Genomic DNA, 16,424 nt, shown 5'->3' on the forward strand with positions numbered 1-16,424 from the left:
TATTGACATAAGCAATGTGTAGATCACCATGCGTGTGCTACAGACACAGCAGTGAAGAAAATAATCCTTCCCCTCTTATTTTACAGATGAAACGGAGGTGCCCGGTGGTAGTTTTCTTGGAATCATACTGCTAGTGAGTTGTAGATCCAAACTGTAAATCTAGGTCTTCTTGATCCCAAGTCCAGGGCATAAACACAAGAAATGATATTTTTATTCTTCTTATTATATTTTATTATGAATAGGTATAATTTTATTATATATATATATATATATATTTTTTTTTTTTTTTAAGAGAGGGAGAGCAGGAGGAGGGTCAGAGGGAGAGAGAGAGTCTCAAGCAGACTCCATGCCCAATGCAGAGCCTGACACGGTACTCAATCTCACAACCCGGAGATCATGACCTGAGCTGAAATCAGGAGTCGGACAGTTAACTGACTTAGCCATCCAGGTATCCCTATTATTATATATTATTAATGTGTATTTACATGTCACATTTTTCAACTCTATATTCGATAGTAGATGCTTTAGATTCTACAGGGTCCCTATAATTTAGCAATAAGGTCAGCAATTATCTAAATTTTTTAAAAAGAATACAAAATTAGACCTAAGTATATTTCACCACAAGAAATTACCCCACCCCCAGGTGATTTATTAATATGGCTGATGATACTGATATATTTCCTAAATATAAAGATATAATTGATATTTAAATTAATTGACCTTCCTGCCTGCAGTCTTGTCTTGCTCTAAGACAGCCTCCATACTGCTAGTAGGCTGATCCCATTAAAATACTGGTATGATTCTGTTACTTTCTTGATGAATATCCTTGAGTGACATTTTATCACCATTTATTTATAGCGTAAAACAAACTGCTCAGCCGGACACACCACCCCCCTCAAGCTCTGCCTTCCACTGCCCATCAGTCCCGTATCATGCCTTTCTCCTCTGCAGGTTATGTTGGCAGCCTGAACCTGGCTGACTTAGAACCGGTCTCCAGGACTCCAGTCCTTGGAGGAACCATTCTCTGACACATGCATCTTTGGGAGCCTTACACACTAGAAATCCCTCTGTCACAGCTTACAATTAAATTGTTACATGCAAATAAGAGCTTGGATCAAGTGACTTGCTCAGTTTCAAGTCCCGTTTCTTTGTTAAGATTACTTCTTATGTACTTCTTAACTTTTTAATGTGTCCTTCAAATGTTAATAGTTGGTTGTCTTTTTTTGTCACGTTAGCCACGGGTGATGAACAGTTCACTTGGGGTTGCAAAATGCAGGTGTTCTAATCCTATCATTCTTTCATTGATCACCTAGACTACTTCTCTAGACAGATCTGCCTTTATCTTCTATTCAGATCTCCTCGGAACCTGTATGGGAAAGGCAGGATAAAGGCTTGTTTCCCTTTATTTATCTGCTGTACTTACAGGTTTATTCATGTTTTCTCTTTACTCAAAAGCTGATTTAAAAGTTATAATCTTCTGGGGCGCCTGGGTAGCTCAGTCAGTTAAGCATCTGACTCTTGATTTCAGCTCAAAATCGTGATCTCAGTGTGGTGAGATTGAGCCCCTTGTCAGGCTCCGCACTGGGCATGGAACTTAGATTCTCTCTCTGCCCTACCCCCCCCTTTAAAAAAAAATTATAATTTTCTAATAAATAGTATATTTCACCTAGATTTTCAAAATCTGTTGGCATAAATTTTTTTCCTAGTGTCACCTTTTAAAAAAAAAATCTCTGATATATCTATAACTACATTTCATAATCCTTATATTATTTTCTGAATTTTTTCATATTTCTTTTTTTTAAAGATTTTATTTATTTATTTGACAGAGAGAGAGGGAACACAAGCAGGGGGAGCGGGAGAGGGAGAAGCAGGCTTCCCGCGGAGCAGGGAGCTCTATGTGGGGCTTGATCCCAGGCCCCTGGGATCATGACCTGAGCCGAAGGCAGACGCTTAACGACTGAGCCACCCAGGCACCCTTTTTTCATATTTCTTATATTATTTTCTGAGTCTTTTTTCTTTGAATAATCTTAGCAAAACTTTGTTTTATTGGTCTTTTCAGATAACAGGTTTGGACAATGGTTTTCTGTGCTATATCTTTGTTTTCTAATCTTGCTCATTTTTTTTTTAAAGATTTTATTTATTTATTTGACAGAGACACAGCGAGAGAGGGAACACAAGCAGGGGGAGTGGGAGAGGGAGAAGCAGGCTTCCCGCCGAGCAGGGAGCCCGATACGGGGCTCGATCCCAGGACCCGGGGATCATGACCTGAGCCGAAGGCAGACGCTTAACGACTGAGCCACCCCAGGCACTCCTAATCTTATTCATTTTTTTTAAAGATTTTATTTTTAAGTGGTCTCTACACCCAGTGTGGAGTTCAAACTCACAAGCCAGAGATCAAGAATCACACACTGTACCTACTGAGCCATCCAGGTGTCCTTATTCATTTATCTTTATGATTTGTTCCATGTTCTTGGGATTACTTGTTTGTTCTTTTTCTAACTTATTGATCTAGATACTTAGTTTATTAATTTTCAATTTGATTTTTAAAAGAAGTATTTAATTTCTCTAAGTATTTAAGTTTCCTCTAAGTAGTGTGTTTGGCTATGTCAAGAGTTTGAAACGTGATATTTTCTGTATTGTTTGGTTTAAATATTAATCAGATTTCCATGCTGTTTTTCCTCTGATTGGAAGTGTTTTAAATGTCTAAATGTACAAAAGGTTAGAAGTCAATAACACCACAGAAGCAAAGATCAGTGAACCTGAAAACATAGCAATAGAAAGTTTCCAGAATGACATTCAAAGAGAAAAAAGACTAGAAAAACATAAGAACATGGCATCATTGGGCTGTCAGACGATAATATCACATGGTCTAACACACTTCTGTTTGGAGTCCCAGAAGGAAAGAGAATGAGACTGAAATGAAGACGTTTAAGACATTTTTAAACCAACAAAAATTAATAGAGCTATTGGTCTCAGACTCACTGAAAGAACTTATATAAAGAGTGTATTTGGTAGGCGGCTTCTGACATGGCTCCCGTGAGCCCCACCTGCTGGGACTCACACCTAGATGTAATCCCCTCTTCTTGAGTGTGGGCCGGACCTAGTGATTGCTTCTAACAAATAGAATACAGCAAAAATGATGGAATGTCACTTGTATTATGTTACAAAAGACTGTGATTTCTGTCTTGCTGGTTCTCTTCCTCTGTTGCCCACTTGGTTTACATGCTTTGATGAAGAAGCTGCGGGTTGGGGACACTCACATGGCAAAGAACCAAGAACAGCCTCTAGCAAACAGCCAGCAAGGAACTGAGACTTTCGTCTGGTTATCCAGTCACGAAGAACTGAATCCTGCCGACAACCATGTGAGTGGTCTGGGAAGCAGCTCCTTCTTCAGTGGGGCCTTGAGATGACTGAATCCCCACCTGACACCCTGACTGTGGCCTCTAAGGGACCCTGAAGCAGAGGGCCCAGCGAAGCCACCCCAGATCCAGAAACAGATCGTAAATGTTGTTCCCACTCATTATCCTTTGGAGCAGTTTGTTATGCAGCGATAGATAGCTAATACAATGTTCTTCAAGAATAGTGAAATTGAGGGGCGCCTGGGGGGCTCAGTCATTAAGCGTCTGCCTTCGGCTCAGGTCATGATCCTGGGATCCTGGGATCAAGCCCTGCATCGGGCTCCCTGCTCGGTGGGAAGCCTGCTTCTCCCTCCCCTCCCACTCCCCCTGCTTGTGTTCCCTCTCTTGCTGTGTCTCTCTCTGTCAAATAAATAAATAAAATCTTAAAAAAAAAAAATGGTGAAATTGAACCCAAAAGGAAGGACTAAGAGGCAAAAAGAAATGATAAGCAAAAAATTAGCAACCATGTGGGTAAATCTAAATAACAATTGGTTGTAAAATAGTAACACCAACTATGATCTCATGAGGAGATAAAAATAAGAGCAAGATAGAATTATATTATTGAACCAATATGTAATGAGTAATAAGACCGAAAGTGTTATTGACACAATCCTCTCTCACTTTCTTCTTTTTGGTGACAGAATATCTTGCATTTTAGCTGAGCATGTGTCTTACTCTCACCAGAGACCACATTTCCCAGTTGCTTGTGCAGGTAAGTGTGTCCCTGTAACAGCCTTTGCTACAGCCGTGGAGGTAGAAATGATGTGTGCAGCCAGATAGTCTTTTTAAAAGGAAGCTCTTTGTTTTCCTTTCTGTCTGTTTTCCTTTCAGCAACCAGGGTGATCACGTGGGAGGCAAACACAGAAGCTAAATATCAGAGATGATAGACGGTCAGAACCGGTCTACCCTCGTGGGCTCCCGTGTGACTGCGTGTGGCCGACTTACTTCCCGGCCTTGATGCTGCAGCCTTGCTCTGCAAGCCCAGCCCGCTTCTGAAATGCTTCACGAGAGAAGTTGACATGGATGCTCCTGAAGGTACTTATCTTAAAGACTCTTTGTTACCACAGCTTAGCCTTGATCCTGACAAATACATCCTTTAAGCTCCAAAAGAAAGAATAAAAGAAAGGAAAAAAACATTTAAAAGCACATATTTTGAAAGAATAAAATGAAATCTTAAAAATAAGTCCCAATATCTCAAATGTAAATGGATTCAGTACACCAATGCAAAGGCAGACTTTGGTTGAGGATGCAGAAATTCTGACTCTATGACATTTAGAAGAAATATATCAAAATTATAAAAGATATAAAAGGATAAAAAAATCAGGTAAATACAGTGAAAAGATAGCTTGCTATATTGCTGTCCAATTAACGGGACTTCATTTAAATCCAATTAAATAGATGTAGGGGGGATGCATTATAAAGGATAAACGTGATCACTAAAAAATGCTAAGCATTTAAATTAATTTGGAATGTCCAGCAACTCTAAACTTACAAGTATCTAACAATACAGCATATATTTATGAATATATGTTTTATATAAAACAATTTCATGGGAAAATGGGCAAATATGCAGTCACATATCCCTATGTTAACATACTCTTAGGGAATTAACAGATCAAATATTCAGTAAGACTAATAAACTTGACACATTTGGTAACCTGTACTTAGTTAAATAATCTAATTTCTCAATTAAGTACAGAGGAAACACATGAAAATTGAGTGTCCTAGGTAATAAAGTATCAGTAAATCTTAAAAAATTGATATAGAGACCACACTGTAGTTGAAAATAAAAATAAGGGTTATTTACTTTGTTCTAAAATTTAAGTACTTCAGAATATAGATTATAATTGGATTTACATGTAGGTTAACTACCTCTGAGATATTTATAGAATTCTGATATTTCAATGTTGGCATATTTTGTTTTCAGGACCATACTGTAGTAGAGATCAGTAACATAGATTGGCAGCGCTTTATTCACACTATTATTGAAAAAGGTGAACTGCACAATGTTAACTCATTTTCATTCAGTTTTAAGTTGGAGAAAATGGCCAGAAATTCTTTCAACTCTACAATTTAAAAAATGCAGTGTAAGCTATGTTTTTAATTTCTGAAATTTGGGCAAAACTACTTCTTGCCAACAGTTTCCAAAGATCTAGTTTCACCAGGCATGAGAAAATCACCCAGTGTATTTATACACATATGTGTGAGGCAGAGACAGATTGAGCATTGATTGCCCTTGAGTGATACCAGGGATTTGATTTTCTTGCCAATAGCTCAAAAGTCTTCTTTAGCCTCAGGCCTGGACTAAGTCCTCTTAAATGTTTGTAGAACAACAGACTGGCCTATTGTGCACCAATTCAAAGGGTCTAAGCCAGGAGAATATACGGTTTGTGGTACTGTTCATTCACAATGTGTCACTTTAAATTTTTAAGTACAAAACACGTAGTAAATGGCCGTAAATACTACGTCCTTGCAAAAGATTGCCACCTTATGTATTAGTTCTCTTTTGCAGCCATATCAAAATGATTATCTTACAATTCTGTTGGTCAGATTTGAAATGGGACTCACTGGGCTAAACTTGAGGCATCAGTAGGGCCACATTCCTTTATAGAACTATAGGAGAGAATCTGTCTCCTTGTCTTTTGTGACTTCAAGGGGGACACCTGCATTCTTTTTTTTTTTTTTTTTTCATTTGAGAGAAAGAGCGAGAGAGTGAGCACGAGCATGGGGAGGGGCAGAGGGAGAAGCAGATTCCCCGCCGAGCAAGGACCCTGACTTGGGGCTCAGTCCCAGGACCCTGGGATCATGACCTGAGCCGAAGGCAGACACTTAACCCACTGAGCCACCCAGGTGCCTTTTTTTCTCCCCCCACCTGGATTCTTGGGCTCACCTCTAGCTTCAAGAAATCAGCAACATCTGGTCAGTTGATTGAGTCCTGATATCACATCTCTTGGATCTTTCTCTTTTTTTTTCTTTTTTAACATTTACTTATTTATTTTAAGTAATCTCTATCCCCAACATGGAGCTTCATCTCAGGACCTCAAGATCAAGAGTTGCATGCTCTTCTGACTGAGCCGGCCAGGTGCCTGCCCTGCCCTGAACTTTCTTTATCATATCTTTCTTTTATCACAGCAGGAAAGGTTTTCACTTTTAACAGCGCATATGATTTGTTGGGGCCCATCTGGATGATCTAAGGTAATCTATTCTCAAGGTCCCTACTTCTAATCACATCTGAAAAATACCTTTTGTCACATAAAGTGACATATTCACAGGTTCCAAGAATTAGGGCATGGACATATATATATGGGCCATTATTTTGCCCCCACGTTTGAGTTTAAATATCAAACAAGTACAGCATTTACACTAACCAGTAGAGGATCCCTTCCATCATCACTCTTACTATCTGAGCTGATTCTGATCGCTATTCATTAATTAAGGTTTCAACACTTTCCTCAACATATAGAATATAATATGTATTGTACCTACCGTTGTGCCTACCAAAGATTCCACAGTCACTGAAAAGTATTACAAGAGAATAAATATGACAATAGTTAACATTTATTGAGTGCTTTCTCTGCTCGAAGTACTCTTCTAGGTGCTTTACATGTTTTGAGTTATTTAATCTTTTTTTTTTTAAGATTTTATTTATTTTGACAGAGAGAGAGAGAGAGAGAGCAGGTGCAGAGGGAGAAGCAGGCTTCCCGCTGAGCAGGGAGCCAGACGTGGGGCTCGATCCCTGGGATCATGACCTGAGCCGAAGGCAGACACTTAACTGACTAAGCCACCCAGGCACCCCATTGAGTTATTTAATCTTCACAAAAACCCTATGAGGTGGGTATCAGCATCATTACCACTTTACTGATGAATGAAGTTTGTTGAAGTTTACATTTAAATTAAATGAAGGTTTAGGGTGTTACCAAAAGAAATGAGACCAGATAGCCTTCAGTATAGTGGTTTTTATAATATACAAACACAGAAAATGTACTACATATTTTATATTACATTCTATCAAAAATGAATGTTTTCACCTTTAGATTTGAGAGAAAAAAATAGAAGAGAATCTACACATTTTCATTTCTTTGAATCTGAAAGAAATGCATGTTGCTGATGTGTGTGCGTGCGCTTGTGTACATGATTATGTATGTGTGAAGGGAGAGATTAACTCAGTATAAAAAGGGATTTCTTCCAGTTATTTTTCATCTTGTTCCTGCCATTTTTGCTCTATGATGTCTGTTCAAAACAAATGTGTATTTTGCCTTTGGAATTAATATGCAGATATTAATTTGGAGCTGTTAATATGCTGGTGTTGGGGAGGAAAGATTTTACTCTATCCATCAAGGTTTTTCTGGCTGATTTTACTCTATCCAGCAAGGGTTTTTCCCCTTGCTTGGCGGGGAATCTGCATTGACATGCAACAGATCAACAGGAAAAAATCAAATTTAATTTTGTTTTACAGGGAATCCAGAAAGACATAAGATTCCAAAGACAGTTAAAATGAGGTATATATGTCATCCTAAACTAAGGCAAAGGGGGTAAGGGGTCTGGAATTTTAGAGGGAAAGAAAACAATTCACAGGAAGCTGAAAAAGAATAAATGTTTGGTAAACAAATGTTTTTCTGGACCATTCAGAAACAATGGGACAAAGAGAGGACTTTGATGAAACAGACCTTGCTAGGCTGCTCCCTGTCTGCCATACCCAGTTCATATTACAACATAGTTATCTATGGTGATAGTTCTCTTCCTAGAGCAGGTCCACGATATAAATTCTTGTAGGCAGGGGCGCCTGGGTGGCTCAGTTGTTAAGCGTCAGCCTTAGGCTCGGTTCATGATCCCAGGGTCCTGGGATCGAGCCCCAGATTGGGCTCCCTGCTCCGCGGAAAGCCTGCTGCTCCCTCTCCCACTCCCCCTGCTTCTGTTCCCTCTCTCGCTGTGTCTCTCGCTGTCAAATAAATAAACTCTTTTTAAAAAATAAATAAATAAATAAATTATTTTAGGCAGTAAAATTTCTTCCTGAGTCTTTTAATGAAGAAAGCTTGAAATCTGCATGCCAGAATGGCACATTTGGGCATGGCTTGCCCTTGGTTCCTGCACAGGCCAGACTAGAGTAAAAAAACAACAGTAAAAAAAAAAAAAATCAGTTAACAGTATTGTGGGACAGCTTAAAGCCAGGCTCCTGTAGGGCAGCAAGTGATTTCTTTGGATTAAGATTGAGTAACTAGACAGCAATTGCCACATTTCCTTGGACTTGACTGACACAGAGCTTTGGGTTACAAAAAATTGTTTTTGTTCTATTCCAATGTCAGTTGTCAGTTACAGGAGTTTCTGAATATTACTCTGTTGCGTAGCCTCAGATTTGGGGTCTGATTTGAAGAATCCATTTCTATCAAACTTTACTTTAAATTTTTACCAGCTTTTCAGCTTCCCAACTCTTTTTTAAAAACTTCATCTTTGAGCAAATTAAAATCACTCTGCCTGCCATTTTCCCTAACAGATAAATGATCTGTTAAATAAAAATCCAACATTTGACAACGCGATGTTGGTGAATCCATGGGGCATCAGGCACTCTGATATATTCCTAGTTGGTGTGTAAAATGGTCTGACTTCTGTGGAGGGCAATATGATAATATTTATACAGATACCAATTCATTTACCCTTTAACCCACAAATTCCACTCCTGGGAGTTTGTCCTGGGTTTATAGCTGTATAATATGAAATGATGTGTATATGGTGTTATTTATTCGCATTACTGTCTGTATTAGCAAAATATTAAAAATGCCCTTCAGGTGTCCTTCATTCAGAGATTTAAATGAACTATGGTACTACCCTGCAATGAAATAATATGCAGCTGAAAAAAAAAGTAAATGAAGCTCTTTGTGTACAAGAGATTTCCAAGATGTATTGTTAAGTGAAGAAATCGAAGTGAATATAATGTTTCATCTTTTGTTAAAGAGGAGAAAATAAGTATTTACTTTCATATGGCTTGAACTTGTATAGATAAACACCAGAAGGACAAGTAAGAAAAAAAGGAACAGAACAGTAGGGTCAGGGGAGGGAGGGTCAGGGGAGGGAGGGTCAGGGGAGGGAGCAGGACTCCTCAGTGTGTGCCTTGTGATAGGGTTTTCACTCTTGGACAAGGCCAATGCATTACCTACTCAGAACAAAACAAAGGAAGCAAAGCTTTGAAAAGAAACAAGAGTCCTCTTTCCATGGTTCACTGATTTTTCTGAGCATGTTATACTTTTTGATAATCTTGTGTATGAACTCAAGGCAATTAGAAGCCAGAGCAAGGGAGAAAAATGCAACATTTGTCCTGTGAGAAAAAACTTAGAGCCAGAACCTTAGAGGAAGCTGGATCCAAAAGAGCATAAAATGGCAAAACAGCATCATTTCCTAGCCAGCAGGATCTAAATGGTACTTAAATGTATACATCTGTATACATTGAGAAAACTTGGACCCCAAATGTTAAGTGACTTGTCACAGTCACTCAGCCAATTTATGGAGAAATCAGGATGAGAATCCCTGGACCCCTAATCAACAATCTCAGTGTTTATGTCTTTACAGCATGATGCTATTAATTATAGTGATACCCTCTCTAATGAGGTAAAAATAACATGTGTCAAGTGCTTTAAGCATTTGAATATATATTAACCAATTTGATTGTCACATTATATTATGATAACGTAGTATAGTGTAATAGTTAAGATCATGGGCTCTGATCAAAAGGAAGGAGATCTTGCCATTTGCAACGACGTGGATGGAACTGGAGGGTGTTATGCTGAGTGAAATAAGTCAATCAGAGAAAGACATGTATCATATGACCTCACTGATATGAGGAATTCTTAATCTCAGGAAACAAACTGAGGGTTGCTGGAGTGGTGGGGGGTGGGAGGGACGGGGTGGCTGGGTGATAGACATTGGGGAGGGTATGTGCTACGGTGAGTGCTGTGAATTGTGCAAGACTGTCGAATCACAGATCGGTACCTCTGAAACAAATAATGCAATATATGTTAAGAAAAAAGAAAAAGAAGAAGATAGGAGGGGAAGAATGAAGGGGAGTAAGTCAGAGGGGGAGATGAACCATGAGAGACGATGGACTCTGAAAAACAAACTGAGGGTTCTAGAGGGGAGGAGGGTAGGGGGATGGGTTAGCCTGGTGATGGGTATTAAAGAGGGCACATTCTGTGTGGAGCACTGGGTGTTATGCACAAACAATGAATCATGGAACACTACATCAAAAACTAATGATGTAATATATGGTGATTAATATAACAATAAAAAATTAAAAGATAAAAAAAGATCATGGGCTCTGGAGTTAGACTTTCAGTCTTTGCCTCATTTCTCAATTGCTGTGTAATCTTGGACAAATTGCTTCTCAAGTCTCTGTTTCCTTGTCTGTAGGTTGGGAATACAGTAGTACTCACCTCAGGGTTGTTGTGAAGAGTGAATGAGGTAACACATGTAAAGGACTTAGGCTGGCACCTAATGTGTGCTCCCTGAGTGTTACTGTTGTTACTGCTTTTATTTTACTGATGGAAGTCTGAGGTTCAGTATCTTGCCCAAAGACACGTAGGTTACAAGCAATGGGTCAAGACCTCAATCTAGATTTCCTTACTTAAAATCTCTCTCCATCCCTAAATAATCCACAGATTTCATGCACTTGATTTTCCTCTAACTGTACTAGTTTTTCTGCTTTGACTTGTAAATCAGTCAATATGAACCTTTGCACAGCAAAGAAAAGATAATAGCCCGATGTGTTTGGATAGGAGAAAAGGAAAAAAGTTTCATGTATGCAATGAGATTTGATTTTGGTGTCATCACAAGATCTAACAGATTATAAATAAATATTAATTATTTGGAGGCACGTGGGTGGCTCAGTCGGTTAAGCATCTGCCTTCTGCTCAGGTCATGATCCCGGGGTCCTGGGATCGAGTCCCATGTCTTGCTCCCTGCTCAGCGAGGAGTCTGCTTCTCCCTCTGCCAGCTGCTCCCCCAGCTTGTGTTCTCTCTTTCTCACTCACTCTCTCAAATAAATAAAGTCTTTAAAAAATATATGTATATTAATTTTTTTTAAAGATTTTATTAATTTGACAGAGAGACACAGCAAGAGAGGGAACACAAGCAGGGGGAGTGGGAGAGGAAGAAGCAGACTTCCCGCTGAGCAGGGAGCCCGATGCGGGGCTCGATCCCAGGACCCCGGGATCATGACCCGAGCCCAAGGCAGATGCTTAACCATCTGAGCTACCTAGGCGCCCCTATATTATTTTGTGTATGCTAACATATTCCTTGATGTCTAATTGGTGGTTAGAAAAGGTTTTCCTCACATAAAGAAACCAGTTTCTTTTAGATGCATATAAATATATGATATAGGGCGCCTGGGTGGCTCAGTTGGTTAAGCGACTGCCTTCGGCTCAGGTCATGATCCTGGAGTCCCGGGATCGAGTCCCACATCGGGCTCCCTGCTCGCCAGGGAGTCTGTTTCTCCCTCTAACCCTCTTCCCTCTCGTGCTCTCTCTCTCTCTCATTCTCTCTCTCTCGAATAAATAAATAAAATATTTAAAATAAATAAATAAATGATATATATTATATAATACATATTGGATAATATATAATTATGTAAATTATATACATATATATAACATGTACTTCTGTATATGAAATATATAATTTTATATATACTGTACACTATATTCTATATACTATAGTATTATATATAATTATATATAATTATATATTTTATATACACCATAACAATGTATATATAACTTTATATGTAACATAATATAATATGAATTATGTATATATATGGTATATAATATATATAACACATGCATATAAACATTTGCATGTTTAAAATCATCCTAAGATGAGGGCGCCTGGGTGGCTCAGTTGGTTAAGCGACTGCCTTCGGCTCAGGTCATGATCCTGGAGTCCCGGGATCGAGTCCCACATCGGGCTCCCTGCTCAGTGGAGAGTCTGCTTCTCCCTCTGACCCTCTTCCCTCTCGTGCTCTCTCTCATTCTCTCTCTCAAATAAATAAATAAAATCTTTAAAAAAAATAAAATAAAATAAAATAAAATCATCCTAAGATGATTTTGCAGCTGAGAAATAATTCCATTTTATATATATATATATGTATATATATATATATATATATATATATATATATATATACTACATTTTCTTTATCCATTTATCTGTGGATGAATACTTGGACTGTTTCCATGTGTTGGCTACTAAAAATAATGTTGCAGTAAATATAGAGGTGTATATACCTTTTTGAATTAGTGTTTTCATTTTCTTTGGATAAATACCTAGCGTGGAATTACTGGGTCTTATGGTAGTTCTATTTTTAACTTTTTGAGGAACCTCCATATTGTTTTCCACAGTGACCATACCCAGCTTGCATTCCCACCAGCAGTGCATGAGGGTTCCCCTTTCTCCACATCCTCACCAAGAGCTGTTGTTTCTTGTGTTTTTTATTTTAGCCATTCTGACAGGTGTGAGATGGTATCTCATTGTGGCTTTGATTTGCATTTCCCTGGTGGTGAGTGATGTTGAGCATCATTTCATGTGTCTATTGGCCATCTGTAAGGCTTCTTTGGAAAAATGTCTATTGAGGTCCTCTGCCTGTTTTTTAATTGGATTATTTGGTTGGTGTTGAGTTGTGTAAGTTCTTTATACATCTTGGATTTTTTTTAATTTTATTTTATTTATTTGACAGAGAGAGAGAACGCAAGAGAGGGAACACAAGCAGGGGGAGTGGGAGAGGGAGAAGCAGGCTTCCCGCTGAGCAGGGAGCCCGACACGAGGCTCCATCCCAGGACCCTGGGATCATGACCTGAGCCAAAGGCAGGGGCTTAACAACTGAGCCACCCACATGCCCCTTATTTAATATATCATTAGAAGATATCTTCTCCCATTTAGTACGTTATCTTTTTGTTGTTGATGGTTTCTTTCACTGTGTGAACGCTTTTTATTTTGGTGTAGTCCCAGTAACTTAATTTTGTTTTTGTTTCCCTTGCCAAAGGAGACATACCTAGAAAAATGTTTCCACAGCTGATGTCAGAGACATTACTGCCTATGTTTTCTTCTAGGATTTTATGGTTTCAGATCTCACATTTAGTTCTCTATTCAATTTTGAGTTTATTTTTGTGCTTGAGGGGATTGTTATTATTAAAGTCAGACTTCCACTCCATCACTTTATGAGTCAAGGTCATCACTGACCTCCATAGTGACCTTCTCACTGTCAAGTTTCAGTCTTACTTCAAGGTCAGCAAGCAGCATTTGTCATGTCAATATTCTTCTGCAAATGCCTCATTCCCTTGTTTTCAAGGACACATTTCTTGGTTCTGCTCCTTCTATCTCCTTTGCTGGTTTACCCTCATGTGCCCAAATCTAAATGTCCACAAATCAGTTTGAGGACTGGACCTCAAACCTTCTATTTTCCATCTTTCTGCTGGGAGATTCCACACAGGCTCCTGGCTTTAAAATATATGTACCTATATACTGCTAAAGCGTAAATTTATATCTGGCTCAGGCCTCTAGTCTGAATTCCAAATCTGGTTTTCTAACTACTTACTCAACATCTCCATCTGAATGTCTAATAGGCTTCTCAAATTAGCATGTGCTAAATGGAATTACAGTTGACCCTTGAAGAATATTGAGGGTGGGGTTTAGGGGTGCCACCCCACCCTGCACAGTAAAAAATCCACATGGAACTTTTGACTCCCCAAAAACTTAGCTACTAAGAGCCTGCTGTTGAGTGGAAGCCTTACCAATAACATGAACAGTTGATTAACACATATTTTGTATGTTATGTTTATTATATACTGCGTTCTTACAGTAAAGCTAGAGAGAAGAAAATGTCATTGCGGGGAGCTGGACGCGGGGCTCGATCCCAGAACCCTGGAATCATGACCTGAGTCGAAGGCAGATGCTTAACTGAGCCACCCAGGCACCCAGAGAAAGAACACTCTTACCAGTACTGTACTGTAAAAAATCTGCACGTAAGTAGACCCACACAGTTCAAGCCCATGTTGTTCAAGGGTCAACTATACCAATTTCTCAATATCCTCCATGAACACAACTTTCACTTCCCACAGCCTTCTGTGTCTCAACTAATGGCAACTCTGTTCTCCGCTTTTCTCAGGCTGAAAACCTTGCAGTCATCCTTGAGGGCCTTGCTTAAACTCTCATCCCACATCCTATCATGCTGTCAGTAAATCCTGTCATTTCTACCCTTAGGATATATTAAAATTAGACTACTTCTTCCCCTCCATCTGCTACCACCCTGGAGGCAAACCACCATCATTTCTTGCCTGGATTATTGCAGTGGGTCCCCCATTGTATCTCTCTCCTGCATTTGCTCTCCCTATAGTTTCTTCTCAACACAAATTTTATTAAAAATTTAAGTCAGATTATGTCATTCTGTCACCAGCTGGACCCCAAGACCTCACCTTCACTGCTCATCTGCTTAGACCCATCCACCTTTGTCCCACATTTTTCCTTAAGCTCTTTACAGTTTATCTCTTAACTCAGACTAAAGACCCCACGGGCACAGCATCCCTGATGGAAACCACAACTATTCCTCAAGCAATAGCTCCTCCCCAGAGGGAGAGCTCTGCAGCCAGCGCCCGGACCAGTTCGAGCTCAGCACCAGATTCACACCCGCACACATGGACGATGGAGTGACAGTTTCCTTTACATCATCACCATACTAAAATCTCCGCGCAAGGAGGAGCACAAGCCTCATTTACATAACCTACAGCTAGGCCTGTTTCCTGAAGGTCCTTACACACGCCTCCAAATACAATGACTGGGCTCCCCTTTGTAAAGATTCCTCCTAGCCTGAAATAAAAGGAAACTATTCGCCCTTCCTTGGGGAGTCACGGCTCTGGAAGTTATTCCCTGGATCCCCTTATTTGCTGCAAATATCTTTCTTTGTCTGACAACTCCATCTGGTGTACTTTCTATATGTGACTCACCAACGAGCGAACTCAACGTTAGTTCGGTTGCAGTTTCTCTGCTCAAAATACTTGAATGGCTTCCCAACTCATTCAGTGCAAAAGCAAGAGCCTTACGATGGCTTACGAGACCCTGTAGGGCCTGTCCCTTCCGCCTCCCCGATCGCATTGCCTACCTCCCACCTGTTGCTTTCCTGCCCCCTTTCATCTGCTCTTCCCTCTGCCTGAAATCAGGCATTCCCTCCAGACAGCTACATGCCTCACTCCCTCACTTTTTAGATGTCTTTTCAAAGGTTACTTTTTTTAGTGAGGCCTTTGCAAACCATAAAATAGCAGCTGCCCACCCCCACCCCCGCTTCCCTGCTTTCCTGTGCTGTACAGGATTTATTGGCTATCTCACACTTTTTTTTTAAAGATTTTACTCCTTTGAGAGGGAGAGAGAGTAAGAGCACAAGAGCAGGGGGAGGGAGAAGCAGGCTCCCTGCTGAGCAGGCTTGGGGCTCAATCCCAGGACCCTGGGATCATAACCAGAGCCCAAGGCAGCCCCTCAACCAACTGAGCCACCTGGGCGCCCCTGTCTCACACATTTTCTACTTACTTGTTTATTGTCTGTCTCCATATCCACCCTTCCCCCACCTCTTAGAATGTTCTCTTCAGGAGGTTAGCAACTTTAATGTACTCCCAAAAGAGTATAGTAAATACTCTTATTTAAATAAATCAATTTTTTGCCCATAGGAAGCATTTAATAAATATTAGCTGAAAGAATCAGTGAGTTGAAAATACCCCTGGACTTGAGAGTAGAAGTAAAGTGAAACAGCCAGAAATGCAAATCCAAGTGTTAGAAATATGTGGATAGCCTGGTGGGCCAGATTTCCTTGGAATAAAGAGGTCGCAGGGGCTCGAAAGCTCCATAAGCTGTGTGCAAGATGCAGGTCAGCCCCTGGGATTCTAATAGTGGTAATAATTATCAACGGAAGGTCTGCCGGAAAGGCAACTTTTGCATACTGAAAACAGTCATTGAGGATCAGTGAAAATCATTAAACAACAGAAATTCAACTGAGTA

General features: G+C 39.8%; 1 long non-coding RNA gene across 1 annotated transcript; it reads left to right on the forward strand.

The window, feature by feature from the left end:
- Positions 1 to 460: 460 nt before the first annotated feature.
- On the forward strand, positions 461 to 15,274 carry LOC114211291 (uncharacterized). Its single transcript, XR_015766687.1, has 5 exons — positions 461 to 3,362; positions 4,040 to 4,110; positions 4,230 to 4,433; positions 7,056 to 7,229; positions 14,242 to 15,274. It is a non-coding gene; the product is annotated as an uncharacterized LOC114211291 (long non-coding RNA).
- The last annotated feature ends 1,150 nt before the right edge of the window (positions 15,275 to 16,424 follow it).

The sequence above is a fragment of the Eumetopias jubatus genome, unplaced genomic scaffold (genome assembly GCF_037043125.1).
Source record: "Eumetopias jubatus isolate StellerSeaLion01/CBP00866 unplaced genomic scaffold, mEumJub1_p1.0 scaffold_13, whole genome shotgun sequence".
Taxonomy (NCBI): Eukaryota; Metazoa; Chordata; class Mammalia; order Carnivora; family Otariidae; genus Eumetopias; species Eumetopias jubatus.